The 16063-nt window shown below is 41.4% G+C and overlaps 2 long non-coding RNA genes across 2 annotated transcripts; both read right to left on the reverse strand.

Moving 5' to 3' along the window:
• Nucleotides 1-6104: 6104 nt before the first annotated feature.
• LOC132209128 (uncharacterized) lies at nt 6105-11788 on the reverse strand. Its single transcript, XR_009445224.1, has 3 exons — nt 11724-11788; nt 10293-10366; nt 6105-6298 (listed from the first exon to the last, which is right to left on the reverse strand). It is a non-coding gene; the product is annotated as an uncharacterized LOC132209128 (long non-coding RNA).
• Nucleotides 11789-12324: 536 nt separating this feature from the next.
• Nucleotides 12325-13536, reverse strand: LOC132209127 (uncharacterized). Its single transcript, XR_009445223.1, has 3 exons — nt 13463-13536; nt 12887-13135; nt 12325-12654 (listed from the first exon to the last, which is right to left on the reverse strand). It is a non-coding gene; the product is annotated as an uncharacterized LOC132209127 (long non-coding RNA).
• Nucleotides 13537-16063: the final 2527 nt, after the last annotated feature.

The following is a 16063-nucleotide window of genomic DNA, read 5'->3' on the forward strand; positions in this document are numbered from 1 at the left end:
TCAGATTAACCACTCCCTGACTGAAGAAATTCTTTCTTACCTTAGTTCGAAAGGTTGGCCTCTTCACTCCGCGACTGTGCCCGCATGTCCTAATCTCTCCTCCTAGTGGAAACATCTTCTCTGTTCCATGTACAATCCTTCCAGGCCTCTCAGTATTCTGTAAGTGCCAATAAAATTCCCTCCCATCCTTCTAAACTCCATCCTAAACAGAACCAAAACCCTCAACCACTCTTCAGATGACAAGCCCTCTCAAGTTTTCAAGTCCTATTCAACTGGATTTGTTAAACAGGCAACATTTCTGATGTATGTAACTACAATAGATCGAGATTTGTTTTTCCCTTCCAAGCTCTAACAGGTGGTTTGCAAGTGACAGGAGTTGAGTCTGGAAGAGGAGCTGGGGGAGTTGCAAGGAAGAAGGGATTTCAACTTTCACACAAGTTCTCAAAGCACAATGGTCTGGATTTTTTTGGGCGATGCGGGGAGGTGGGACATGTAATAACACTGCAAACAGAGTTAGAGAGTCAAGTTTTTCAATATATTTACCGGCAGTGCACAGTCCAATGTTTGGAAAAGAAATATTCCATTAAAGACTGTGTGTTAATGCATGGCCAATCATTCGCTGACAATTAAATTGGAGGTGGGAGGATTAGGAAAATGGCAGGGAGGGAGTTTACCACCTACACATTGCAAAGCTATGTGACATGGGCCAGTTCTCTTTTTCACCTGGGCTCTCCCTGACATCTAAGGACTGCCTCCCTCACTTTCCGCCCACTTACACAACCTCAGTGACAATCAGCATTAACAGTAGGGCTGAGAAAGGTGCTGATCTGCCATCCCTTTCACTGGACTAGCAGCTGTCAAAACTGAGCCAAACCGTCAACTGGTGAGTAACCCGGCAATGATCTCTTTGTTGGTCACCGCTAGAATCGGCCAAGGCCTCCAGGTTGCAGTTCCAGCAGAAGGCCTGCAGCATGAACCACAATCTTCCATCTAAAATTTCTTTTTACAACACTAAGAACAGAGCAAATATTAGAACAACAGCCAACTGTTTCTTTAATGTAAAAGAACAAACTACAGAAGCCGACAAGCTGAAAGAAAAGCAGACATTGCTGGAGAAACTCAACAGGTTTTGCAGCATCTACAGACAGAAAACAGAGTTCAAGTTGAGCCAAGTGACACGTCTTCAGAGATGCGAAGTTCTGAACATGGGAACCTCAACTCAAAATGCCCACTTTGTTTTCTCACCACAGATGCTGCTAAGTTTCAGGAGAAAGTCTCTAAATAATGTTCCTGAAAATGGCGGCCTCCAGAGGTTGCCCTTCACATAGTTGTATTCTGATTAAAGCATCATTTCCTCATACATTGGATCAATACTTACTTTCTGATCTCAGCAACTGTCTCTAGAGGAATTGGATTTTCAAGCTCCTCACAGCTCGGAATGTTAGCATTGTTTCCGCTGCTGAAATTAGTTGTGAAGAATGTCATTTTAAACAAACACTTGTACCCAGTAATTCTTAGCTCATCGGTAGTTTCCTTTGTATTCCTTGTGCTCTGAATAAAGCAAACCTTAACCACATATTGTATTCAAATTTACTCTTTCATGACAGATTTTAGAGAGCATGGTTTCCCATCTACCTTGTAGTTTGCACCGTCAGGTGATCTGCAAATGGTCCTAAAAGTGTTATCAAGTAAATTTGAGGAAACATCCACATCCACAAGAAAATTATCTCCATACACCTGAAAGACATTGAGTCGGCATTTCGTGCCATTGAGAGCTAATTTTCTAACAACGGGTCAAGACGCAACTACAGAATATGGTGATTGGTCTCCCCAAAACCCTGAACGATAGTTTACAGGATAAGACCGTGAGACTGGAGTGTGGTTGTAAAGACAGAGAGAGGGACAGAAGGATGTAACAGATTCATATCTTCAACATTTTATATTTGTTGCAAAGTCTAAAAATATCTCAAACAAAGAGCTCCTGGCCCAAATATAGAAGGGCAACCAACTTTCCAATGAAGAACTTCAGATACTGTCTGTACATACAGGGCTGAATGTCCCAAGTCAACTGGCCTTGGCCTGAGACATGACATTCTTGGCAAAGTGGAGGGGAGTTCAGGAGGAAAGCTGAACTCTCTTCTGCACCATTGTACTGTATTGTCAGCGGTGGGCAAAGTAGCCGGCTTAACGACGCACTGGGCATGAATTAAGTCACCAGCTGACAGCTGCACATGTCTGTCTCTCTGGCAAATATTGGAGCTCCTCAACTCCTACAGTGGACATTGGCCTGCAGATCTCTTTTGTATAAGCTCAGCAATACCAACCGTAATGACAGCAAAGAAAAGATTGCAGCTCTGCCTCTATTTCATTCTTGGTCAACTGTTTTTATAAAATAGATTACCCTCCAGATGTACTGTGAGTAGGTTTTTCTTCAAAACCTTCACAGGAGATTTGAAAGACACCACAGGCAGACTGAGGGGAGGGGAGAAGGTAGGAACCTCAATTCTTCGACATGCTGTATCCTTAATTCAGAGCTCAGCTATCTAAATGTTTGGCGACAAATGGAGATCTGAATAGTGAATGGATGAGCAATTTTTCACTGAACACTTTTGGATCTTTTCTGTTGATACAACTTTTCTTTTTAAACAAACAAAATCTGTGTAGATTTTTGATACAATCAAGCAACTTTGTTAATGTGACTGCTGCTGTCTCGTGTTTGCTGCATTGCTGTGGGAGGAAGGCCCTCCATAGATCTTACAGGAAGTGCCAGCAGGTTTTTTAACATTGTTGTATTTTGGATGAAACTTAATTATGTCACACATAAGATTAAATCTTACTTTGTGCTCACTGAATCGATTACTGGAATCTCTTCTGCCTCTGAGGTGTCAAAGCTTCCATATCTGCAATTGGTCAGACAGCACAAACTAAGTGATTTTAAACAAGCTTGAATCTACAATTTGCATTCAGCCACTGAAAAACATCTGAAGGTTCAGGATTTCGGCATTTGAAGCCTTGATTACCGAGTTTGTTCATACTTTGCATTGAAACTCCAATTTGGCATTTTACAGCATACCTGCCACTTCCCATACAAGGAGGGAAGAGTAAAGCATTCAATGTGGTTCTGTCTCATCTGATCGTAACTTCAAATCTACATTCCTGCCTCTCCTAATGACCTTTCACCTCCTCTCCCTCAACAAGTATCTGTTTATCTTTGCATTTACAATATTCCAGAGCTCTGCTCTGCATTTAATTGCTTTCCAAATTACTTAACATGTCTGTACACGATCATTTTGTGATTCATGCACGAGGATACCCAGATTCCACTGTATCTCAGAGCAATGCAATCTCCCTCAATAAAAACAAAACTGCTATTCTTTCTGCCAAAATGGACTTCAAATTTACCATATACAACTCTATTTGTCAGATCGTTGACGACTTGCTAAACCTATATTTCTCTGCAGTATTCCGAAGTCCTCTAAGGTTAATTTTTTAGCGCATCTTTGTCACGTCACCAAATCTGTCAGTCACAAATTCATTCCTTCAGAAGTCATGGACTGATCGTCAACACTTGGAAAACTTGGGCAGGAACAGATTTTTAAAATTATACTCATACTATACGATCCTAACCATTTTGAACTCAAGTTAATTCTCTGTCTCAAATAAAAACCTCAGTAAATGAAAACACTCAAGTAAAAAGAGATGAATTCCCTGGATCTAATTACAGAACACCAAAATAACTGTAGCATCTAGTCAGACTGTTTCTCCCTTTCACCACGGATAAAGGAAAATTTTGAAATGTAGGGTGCGTGTAAGGTGAACGGATGCTATAAACATCCGTTGAATTATGATGATCTTTTAGCCGAATTAAAATGGTTGACTCAAACACTAATCTTAAACACAAAATCTGTCCAATTGGTAAAATGGGTTTGAAATTTGAATGGCATGGAAGCCATTTTGTTGTTGACTTTTTAAAAACTCCAAGAATCTCCCTGCAGATGGAGACTTTCACCAAAAGACAATGGACAAGTTAGAGATCAAAGCAGCCAAAGTAATAAACAGCTACATTGTGAAAGGAGGAGACAGTAAATATAACAGATGATTGTCTTAACCGCAGCTACCTTAGAGTTTAATGAGAACCAAACTCCTCAAATTTCAACAAACCACAGTTTGCTGAGATTCCTTGGTTTTACGGAATTTTCGCTTTACCTTTAAAAGAATACCATCATCTAAGATGACCACCGGCCTAACACAAAAGCAAATAAGAAAGTAATAACCTGCGAAGAATCGTTGTCCACTATCTCACCTCTGAGAGATAACATGAGACACATGAGTGAGCTGTGATGTTTCAAATTCTACGGCAAGAATGGGTCACCTTTTTTTAAAAACTCAGAAGCTTATTGCTGGAATTATTCTGCTGGAACATTTATTTAGTTGGGCAAAGAAAGAGAATATTTTGGCAACAGGCAAAAAGAGAAACCCAAATTCACTTTTGAAAGGTCCAGCTGGATCGATTTCTGCAACCCATTGGGTTCATGAAAGCCAGCTCATTAGCTTACTGCTTTGAAGAAAAATCTAATCATCTCTGGTTATTTGCTGATTTTCTCAAATTTTATAACCATAGCACATTTGGGAAACTTTTCCTACCCAGGGATATCCCTCTAATGTCAGAGGTACATCAATTGAAGGTCAGCAGTGGTGAGAATCGCTTTGTACCCGAACTGAGCTTTGATAAGTTACCCCAAAACACCATTTGTGAAGTACATAAACTGTTCAATGCTCACCCAACGTGCAAAAAACTAATGTATAAAAACTGAGGTGACGAGAGAAACCATCACTGATGTCATTTGAAAAACATTTCACCCATTATTACAGAATTGCGGTATTCCTGCATATTTCAGTTGGAAGCAGACATTCATTTGACCAACATTTCAGTTTTGCAATGAAGGTTCCTCACCCTGGACTCAGCTTCCAAACTTTGATTGTTATGCCCAACACAGACTTACAGACAATTGATCAGAGATAATGGGAACTGCAGATGCTGGAGAATCGAATTAACAAAGTGTGGAGCTGGATGAACACAGCAGGCCAAGCAGCATCTTTGGAGCACAAAAGCTGGCTCTAGGCCTGACACGTCAGCGTGTGTGCTCCTAAGATGCTGCTTAGCCTGCTGTGTTCATCCAGCTCCACACTTTGTTATTACAGACAATTGATAGGCTTCTTTCAATTAAAATAACATTTTTCCATTCACTACATGCAGAAACTTAAACATTCCAAACATAGTTGTAGGAAGCCCCAAACTACATAAAAAGCATTGAAGGAAGTCAACGTCACTGTTTATCTTTAATACCAAGGTCTAGACATTGTCCTAATACATTCACCACACTTTTTAATCGTTGTATTGTACTGGTTCTCGATCGCTTCATTATTGCGAAAAAATAATCAAAAATACATTGGCACCTGTCTCAGCATTATGTTTTGTGAGTATGTTTTATTCACTTCTGTCCCAAATCACTAGCCGGGTGCTTAAACATGATTTGTGCCACCATTTGGGATCAGGGATATTGGAAAGCGATGGGGGCACAAAACAGGAGGGCTGAAGGACTGCTTTGCCTTGTTGTAAACAAACAAGCTCATCAGTCCCACTGCAGTCTCTCTTTATGAAGGACTTCAAGTCTAATTACTTTTAATCAAGTTATTCAAACTTATTATGACACATGACATAGGAGATAGAATTTGAATCTGGACCTTTTGGGCAGAAGGTGTAGGATAGAACCATCTGTGTGGAGGATAAAATCCTCCAGAATACTTTAAAAAATGTGGACTTTTCTGATGAAACTGGATGAAAGTTAAAGCCCAAATTTGCAGAGCTTAACGTCCGAGGGATTGGGGTGCAGGTAAGTTCATGTCTTCAATGAACAAAAAATCGTCTCCCTTACTGAGGGTTGGATGGAGATTCTCAGTTTACTGAGAGTTTGTTTCCATATGGCTAGTTTCAGCGATTCATTGCCAGAAGGATTAATAACAAAAATTACTCGACAGAACATACTTTTCTATCATTACCATTAAACAAAGGAGATGCTCATTAGATTTATGCTCACTTGTCCAGGAGGATGTACAACACACTTTCAGCAGTGGTATATGCTTTGTATGTCGAAAAGAATGTGCGGATGTAGAAACGCTCCTTGTTCATGAGAGCGATTACAAAATTTTCGACGAGTCTTTTTGAGGTCTCAGAGTTAAGAATTTGAACGTTGGAGGTATCGACAGTGAGATGTGATGGAAGCTCATCTCCTGATGCCTACAGAGAGTACGAATTTAAAAAGTAAATGTGATGCAGGAACAACGTTTATTTGTATAGATCTCTGACATGGTAGAAACATTTCAAAATGCTTCACATTTACATAATCATTTAAAAATCACTCCAAGATTCATGAAGCTAAAACTAGGACAGGCCACCAAAAGCTTGGTCAGAAAGATTGGTTTTGAGGACAAAGCGGAGATGTTTTGGAAGAGTGTCGCAGAACTGGGTAGCTGAACACACCAATGACAGAATAAAGAAGATCAAGCATGCAGGCAAGATCAAAGTGGCCGGAATTAGAAGTGCAAAGATATGAGCATTGAAGGGCTGGAGGGGAATACCATTGATGAGGAGATACAATATGTTCAATCCAATGATAAAGCAGCTGGTCACTTCATGTATTACTTGAACCATTCAAAGAAAATACAAAGTTAAAGTCAAAACATCACAGAAACATGGCCAGCTAGATTCATATAAAACAGAAATTTGAGCCTTGGAGTTATTTTGTATCGATCTCAAGAATATTAAACCATCATTTTAAGTAAATAAACATTTAATATTAAATCCCTTCAGCTGACCACCCACTATTTCTCAATTTCTACTTCAATCCAGTCATCAGATGGGCCAGAAAGTTTCCACAACAGAGTAAATGTGGAATTATGTACAGCAACTTCTGTCTACAGCTCGAGGCCACAGCAAGCTACTGGAAACAGGACAGTCTGGCTTCAATCCTGTTTGAATTCTCTGCTAACAATATCACTGACTTCACATTTCTGAACAATATTGTTTTTAGGAATCTAATTACTCTTGAAAGCAAGCTTACATAACTGGTCGGAAAACAGAGAGGTGTAAAATGTTTGCTGACTTGGCGGAAAATAGAAGGAGGGAGAAACTGAAGAAAAAGGAAACCTCTGTTGTTTTTTGTTCCACAGCTCGTGCTATGCAAGGTCTCTTCCAATGTGCTGCCTAAGGGTTATCATACTTGATACTGTGGAGTGTGCAAAAGAAACTAAGAACTCTCACAAAGAACTTCATAGTTCAAATCGCATCAAGCACCCCTATATCAAATTCAGTTTCCTTCATGTCAGCAGATGAATATACCTTTGGGATTGGGCAGGGGTCAGGGTGGAGCATGTCAGCAAAGGAGGGAATTGGAGCACTCTTTAAGGAGCCTGATTTGAAATTTGAAATCCAATGTGAACCTCTCAACTTTGCCAGAGTAGCTGGCCGGTTCAGTCAGAATGATGAATTGTCTGTAATCACAGGAAATGTATTTCCAAGACTTGTTCCAAGTAATAGAAAATTGTACAAAATGTGTTTCAATTAAATGAAGTTGTCGTTTTAAGAACTTTACCCCACACAAGTATAAAAAAGCATGACTGAAGAAAAGCATAACCTTCAAACAAAGATAACAAAGTGTGGATAATAAAATGTGAGGCTGGATGAACACAGCAGGCCAAGCAGCATCTTAGGAGCACAAGATGCTGCTTGGCCTGCTGTGTTCATCCAGCCTCACATTTTACTGTCTTGGAATTCTCCAGCATCTGCAGTTCCCATTATCTCTAACAAAGTGTGGAGCTGGGTGAACACAGGAGGCCATGCAGCATCTTAGGAGCACAAAAGCTGATGTTTCGGGCCTAGACCCTCCATCAGAAAAGGGGGAGGGGGAGAGGGTTCTGAAATAAATGGGGAGAGAGGGGGAGGCAGATCGAAGATGGATAGAGGAGAAGTTCGGTGGGGAGGAGACAGACAAGTTTCGAGGCAGGAATGGAGCCAGTAAAGGTGAGTGTAGGTGGGGAGGTGGGGGGGATAGGTCAGGCTGGGGAGGTCGGATAGGTCAAGGGGGCGGGATGAGGTTAGACAGAAGGAAATGGGTGTGTGGCTTGGGGTGGGAGGAGGGGATAGGTGAGAGGAAGAACAGATTAGGGAAGCGGGGACGAGTTGGGCTGGTATTGGGATGCGGTAGGGGAAGGGGAGATTTTGAAGCTCAAATTGTTTATGTGTCACCATATTTTGATCCAGTAAGACAAATAACATTAAAAATAAATTGATGTTTTATGACCATGCTGACAATCTCAGCAAGAGAAATTACGTAATGTCCATGTTTAAATATTACAAGAGCAAAACTATTGAATGGTTGCAATACGTTACTAAAATAAAGGCTACCAGCTGTCAATACATTGCTTTCACCATTTTTAATGGTGAAATCTCTGTTCCTTCCTCTCTCACCCTACTTCTCATTCCTTCCATCTGTTCTGCTGTTGTGGTACCAAGCTATCAGCTCCCCTACTCAAATTTACTTCATAATCATTCTTCCCGCTCCTTTCCTTCCCATTCATCGCACGGTGTAACAGAAGAAAGGGCAGGATATCTATGGAAGGATGTGCCCTTCAGTGTTCTAAGTTTTCACAATGCCAGCAAAAAGGAAAAAAAAATAATCGAGCACAGTAAATCACAGTCCCTCAACGCACAGTTTTTGCGGCGATAATTCAAAACTGGTGCATTTTCACAGCATATTGAACATATGCAATTAGTAAGCAATCAACAGGCATGGAGGAAATCTCTCAAGCAGATATTAACATGTCAATAAAAGCAGGATGGAAGAGTTGAAGTTAATTATGCAGTGGAGAAAATCAACTGAAGTGTGCACATTCAGGTTTCAAATATTAAGTAGAGTTCCACATGAACATTGTTTTATTTACCTCTCGTAGTCAAAATGCCACAACACACTAGCTTGCCTGACAGATGACATGTTCTCTTCTTGTTTCAAATTCAGGAACTGGTTTGCAAATCTGGTTCAAATTTGGACTTTGTTAACTGAAGGTTGCCAGGCACAGCATGTGGCAGAGCGGTGGAATGTGGCCAGTGATTGAAACACCATCTCATGTCCACACTTAACTCCTATTAACACACTCCAGTTTGTGGCTATAAGTTAGTTCTAGTCATGATGATTGTCAAAAATTTACGAAAAACATGACAGTTATGTTCACCACCCCCACTACACTACATCAAGGGACACAATTCCTCTTCATGATTATGTCGTTGTTCTATGTTCATCATGAATGTAAATTGGGTGACTATTCTATCTCAGTCTTAAATTGAAAAGAAGAATTTGCACGTCGCTTACTTAATTAATACCAATTAGAAAAGTTGAACAGATCTCTATCCTAGTACACAGCATACTTTTGTTACTCCATTTGTCTTACAGTTTGCTTGCTGAATATCTCAGAACTTAAACGATATTTTCTGAATTCATAGGAATAAGGTTTCTTGAGCTTGCTCTATTGTATCACATCATGATGTGTTTCTCTCTTAACTCCATTTATCCACCATTTATCCATTTACCGTGAATACACTGGCATAACATAAATGGCAGTCTTGAAGTTCTGAATGAACCCAACAGACTCCAACTTCAGAAGCTCCAACGGACAACATTTTTGGAAAAACGTCTGTCGCCAGATTTCACACCCAACGGACATAGCTTGGATTTGAAAAGTGCAGCAATAGATATTTCCTGACATAAACAGTCAGTGATTATCACAAGAAAAACCCGCTTGTCTGTTTCAAAGTGACCCACCTTTCGAAAAAAAAAGTCACCATTATCACACCACATCATAGGGCTGTGCTCACATGAGTGAGAGAGAGAGACAGCTGGTGGTTGTTTAACCAGCATGTCAGGCACGGGGAGAAGTTGAGAAGGACAATCCCTCATGGTCAACACAAATGTTGTTTACTCTTTCAATATCATCTTGCTCTTCCTTAGAACAATTGAAACTTTAAAAGGCCAAGTGAGCAGACGAGAGCATCAGCCTTCAAATATTTCAGCTCCCTCAGAATGAAATGGGACAAACCTGTGACCAAATATATAAAACATCTTGCACATCGTGGAAGAACGTGCGAGTGAGTGAGTGTTGGATGGTATATAGGAATATGAAGAATAAGTAATCAGGGGATTGGAATTTGTCATGTGTAAAAAACCAAGGATAGTACAAACCATTTTTATTCAGAGTAGTATGACGGAAATCTGACTGCTTCGGCAAGCTGACTGACCGGAAATAACAGTCAAATCTATAAGATAAATGAAACCATCATGACAGACAAAACAAAATTAAACATGTAAAGAGAAAGACTGCCATAAAAATTAAATACTGGACCAAAAAAGATAAAATGCTGACTTCAGTGTAGTTACATCTGTCCATGATCTGTTTGCTCTTCTGATATCACATTGCTCTTGCTTAGAAAACACAACTCTAAAATCCTAACTAAGCCAACACGGACGTCAGGTTTCAGACTTTTAGGCCACTCAAAATAAAAATCAACAAAGCTTTCACATCAATATATAAGTAAAAATCACTCTACACACCCTGGAAGCACTGTCTCAGAATCTAAAGGGAGTAACCCACAGTCGAGGCAAGGTAGGCTGCCTTCATGCAGGATAGGTTCACCAAGAGCAGTCTCTGGCATTAATACAGGGTAATGGGCACTGCCAGATGGACACCCGAGGCAGTCAGCTTCTCAGAGTCCACACCTCTGCAGTCCAGTGAGTGGGACTCAGTCAGCCCAGTGGGAGACTGAACCCAGTGTGGGGAGTGGGGAGAAAACAGCTGGGAAACTGTAGAGACATCAGTTAGATGTCGGGTCACCTATTGCTCAGTCTGTCAAGGTCGCTCAAGGGGGCTGCCACATCAGTCCTCATTGTGCTCAGTGATATTACACTGAGAAATGTCTGACTCCAGGGTCAGGCTGCTGTCATTGATGCAAGGCTGACAACTATTACTTTTCAGAGGTGTCAATGGACCGCTGCTGTTTTAATCTCGTCGGATATGGGAGGCACGGTGGCTCAGTGATTAGCACTGCAGCTTCACAGTGCCAGGAACCCGGGCTCGATTCCAGGCTCAGGCTGACTGTGTGGAGTTTGCATATTCTCCCCGTGTCTGCATGGGTTTCCCCTGGGTGCTCCCACAGTCCAAAGATGTGTAGGCTAGGTGGATCGGCCATGCTAATTTGCCCGTAGTGTTGAAGGGTGTGTGGGTGAAAGGAAGATGGGTCTGGGTGGGATGCTTCAAGGGGCGGTTTGGACTTATTGGGCTGAAGGGCCTGTTTCCACACCGTAGGGAATCTAATCTAATTTAATATGTCAGAGATGAGTATGAGCAAATGGAACAAAGGAGCAGGAATATTTCCAAGATAACAAAGTGTGGGGCTGGATGAACACAGCAGGCCAAGCTGCTGCAGTTCCCTGCTGTGTTCATCCAGCTCCATACTTTGTTATCTTGGATTCTCCAGCATCTGCAGTCCCCATTGACTCGAAAGGCAAATTTCCATGTGAAGTCTGGAATAAGTGAGTCAATGCCTGACTGAACACAGGGAGACAAGGAACTGGATTGAAGCTTGTGCTTTGTGAAAAATTAATGATAACTCATACCTTTCAGAATCAAAGTGGGTTGGAGTCTGAGGAATGAGAAAGGTGAAGTATCGTCAAACCTAAAAGACAAATGAAAACACCATAAAAGTAAAAGCCAAATTCAACATGAAAAGAGAAAGAGTACGATCACACTTAAATACTAGACCAAAAAATATCAACTGCTGACTTCAGCCTCATTATATATGTCAAATATTCATTTGCCTCTTCACTGTCTACTTGGTCTTCCTTCAACAATTTAACATTTTAACTTGTCAACTGAGCAGCCAGGACATCACCCTTCAGATACTTCAGTTCAAAATGAAACTCAACGAAGCTGTGCTCTAATTCAACTCCTTGAACATTTGGAATGATTTCCCAAAGGGCCTTTTTCATCCAAATACTATTTTTTGGCTGCTGTAATGTAGGAAAGGCACTGGTTAATGTGCAGAAAGCACGTTTCCATGAATAACAATTGGTAATGACTAGTTTCTCCATTGAAACAACATTCACTGAGGGATAAATAGTAGATGATTTATACGGGAGAATTCCATTCTTGTTTTTTTTGCGAATTGTTGTGATAATGGGATCTTGTGGTCATCCGAGATGAACATTTTCCCTGCTAATATCACCTTCAGCAAAGACCAGAAGAAACATTTTGCTCCATCAAAGAGTGGACACAAAAATGTGGCCAATATAATTTTGGTTTTGGCAAGTACTGGAACCATTGTGACCCACAACATACACGCATCAATTCAATCGGGTTACCCCACATTCACATCATTTTTCCAGTTTTCCCGTCTTTGAAATTCGTACTAAAATCCAATTTCTTTACAAATAGTGTCCAGTATATATTGAATTCAAATTACCTCAAAACTCTTCTCACAACCAAGAGTGATACCACGAAGGTATTGCTCCTTTCCCTCCGCTTCAATTCGTGTTAGTTCTAATTACACTGATGAGGGAGAGAAAAGAAATAAGCGATTCACACTTGAAACTGCAGAGCTACAAGTCTGCAATGTTCACCTCACGTTGTCTCAACATGAAGTGAAGACACACAGCAGTTATTGTTTATTCTTGTTTGTGTTTATGACATCACAGGCAAACCATTGTGATGTCACTGGGCTTATTCTTTTTTAAAAGAAAACCTTCCTGAGAAAGAACACAAAACCTGTTCGAGCAGTTACCTGCTGTTTTCCACTTCATCTCCATGTACGCGGTTGTCATGTGGGGAGGGCTTGTTTGTAAACGTGGGCATCATAACATGGATGCAGTTTCCCATCTCCGCCATCTTCCCTGAACAGCCTTCCTGGTATATTGCCCATGGAGGTGAAGGCACCAGGAGGCCTGCCCACATGTGACCAATACGTCTATTAATTTATTTGGTGGCCAGACTGGCTGGTCAGCTGTCAAGAGGATGGATGGTCTCATCTGTCCTGAAAGTCCATTAGAAACATCCTGGAGGTTAATTCAACGTTTACATTGACCTTCGAATCCTTTGCACTCCTCTCATCACAGTCACAACAACACTTACTGTTATGTCCTGCATGTTCACCAACTCTCTATTCATGCTCATACATTACCTTCAGTTCCAGAGCCCTTCTCTTATCTATTAGCCACCAGTGTGACACCCTACAAAATGCCTCTTGGGAATCCAAGTGCTATGCAGCTGTTGGTTTCCTCTTTGCGACCTCACTTGTTTGACTATCAAAAAGGAATGAAATTGTCAAACATGCCTGGCCCCAGGGTGACCTTGAACTTACCTGCAACTGCCCTGTCTCCATCATGGAAAGTCTTCTTCTGGATTGACCACGTTGATTTAATCAGATGATACGATTTTTGTTTTAAAAGCATTGCTGAAACATACTTAATGAAGAGACATTATTAAGCACTTTCCCAACTGATTGAAATCATGTTAACTGGCTTTATTCCTTATTTTTGCTCCTCCTTCTTTCTTACATAGCAGTGTTACAACTGCTAATTTCTACTGAACTCAGACTTTTCCAGAATCCAGGATGTTTTGGTAAACCAGAAACCAAAATATCTACGATGTCTGAAGCTGGGCTCCAGGGGTATTCAGTTTCTTGGAAGGACTGACAAGAAGGAGGAGGTAGGTCAGCTTTGCTGGTTACGGAATAAAATTAATATGGTAATGACAATGGATATTAGTTCTGGTGAAATGGAGTCTGGGTACAGTTTAGAAACATCAAGGGACAGAAATTGACAGTGGTCGATGTATATACACCCCAGTCAACTCGCGTGGTACTTTTAGCAGAAGGCACTAAAAAGGAAATTGAAGACACCAGCAGAAAGGGAGAGCTCTACTACGATGAAAGGTCACTGACTTCAAGAGTCAGGTGACTTCAGTTGGCATAAAGATTGGGCAAAGCAAATCAGTTATCATTGCATACAGGAGGAATTCCTGACGTACTTTTTAAATTCATTCACGGGATGAGGGCATCACTGGCTAGGGTAACATTTATTACACATTCCTAAATGTCCAGAGAGCAGTTAAGAGTCAACCACATTGCTGTGGGTCAGGAGTTACATGTAAGCAAGAATGGCAGTTTACTTCCCTTAAAGGACAACAGATTCATGCTCATCATTAGACGCTTAATTCCAGGTTTGTATTGAATTCAAATTCCGCCGTCTGCTGCAACTGGATTCAAACACAAGTCCCCAACATAGTATCTGGGTCTCTGGATTAAGTGTCCAGTGATAACAACCTCAGGCCATTGTCTCCCCAATGAAGTGTGTGCTGTGCGGGTTTCTGGGTCAACACTTTGAGGAACCAACAAGCAAAACTGAAGTTTGAGGTGGGAAGACTGTGCTCATGCCCCCTCGGGGAAGTGAACCTCATTTTCACCCACAGAAGGAAACTAACAAGGACACCTTCCATCGAGAGTGCCAGAGGCTTTCGGAGAGAGCAACCCCCAGAAAGCAGAACGTCACTCACTTGGCTCTACTGTCCCATTCCAGACTCCAAAACTAGAACCTATTTACAGCAACAAATGGAAGTATTTGATGGATGCCCTGGGTTTGTGCTCCTCCCCCATTGCTCACCTACAGTTTTCCTGCTTCACCTTGTACTTCCAGCCAAACATCACTGATGTCAGCTGCTTCCTGCCATTCCAAATGCTCCTCCTCAAGTGGAAGGACAAACAGCAATGTGGAAATTCAAACACATTTCCGACCTGTGGAGGAAATGATACTGTTATAATTTCAGATAATTTTTAAAGGGCTCTTTTTGACCATTGAAGCAGGGGGTGTACAAACACTATCACAGGCTCGAACTCACAACCACTTGTTTCTGAGACCAGTGCTCTGACCACTGAGCTGTGCAGCCAGGCACAAGACATGGAAAGAGGGTCTCATGTATTGGAAATGGCAAAAGAATAGATAACTGGAGACTATTATATATCAAGACGTAACAAAACCGAAACAGAGCAGAGGGGCATCATGTGCAGAAGGTTGGGAGAATGCAAGGCCGAATCAGACAGTGTCCTGAGTGCCATAAACTGATCTTTCCTGCTGGTCCAGAGATTACGATTCAGTGCCTTCACTGTCGTAGCCTGTTCATGGTTATCATTTAAAGTAATAAATCTGAAATACTGACTGATCTTGAGAAGGAGAATTATGTCATTGATCAGTCAAAATCGATTCACTCCATGTTACAGTTCCACAGCAGCAATGCCAGCTGAAACTGCCTGGCATGCAATCAGTTTAAAACAAGAATAGAGGGGAGGTCAGGAAAAGTGAAGTGCCATGGTAGTTTGTGAGAGGTGACTGGAGGCCAAGTGGAGCCAGGTTCAATGTGGGTGTTGAAGACCAGTCTTCACTGTTACCCTGGCATACAGATCACATTGGATCAATCACACAAGGATCCTCCTTTTTGTGTTGTCCTTTGCACATCACAACTCGGGTCAGTGCCTTGAGGGGCTCGGATAATTTTAATTTTGAACATCAGCCGGCAGCAAAATGACATGACAAACTTTCCCTAATATCAGTACACCCGGATAATGAAGGCCATCAGTTTAACTGGGACAACATAACCGTAGTAGTGCAATCCAAACATAGCCACACATGGGAATTCCTAGAGGCATGGTTCTCAATCCATAATGCAGTCGGCATACAAATAGAATTGGACCCCATATGCAACCCATACAGAACAGAATGCGAAATGACACAAGTTGCCGGAACAGACCGGGCAGTATAAATTTCAAGTGGAGGAGAACAACATCGCTTCTTCGGAAGTCTCACTCATGACGTTACCTTGCGTGGTGACGAAAAGTCTGAACGAAAACAAGCCAGCTGGGCGAGCAAGTTTACAACTTTACTTGTTATCTTTACCGTTTAATGTGTGG

This window comes from Stegostoma tigrinum, unplaced genomic scaffold, assembly GCF_030684315.1.
Source record: "Stegostoma tigrinum isolate sSteTig4 unplaced genomic scaffold, sSteTig4.hap1 scaffold_67, whole genome shotgun sequence".
Classification (NCBI taxonomy): Eukaryota; Metazoa; Chordata; class Chondrichthyes; order Orectolobiformes; family Stegostomatidae; genus Stegostoma; species Stegostoma tigrinum.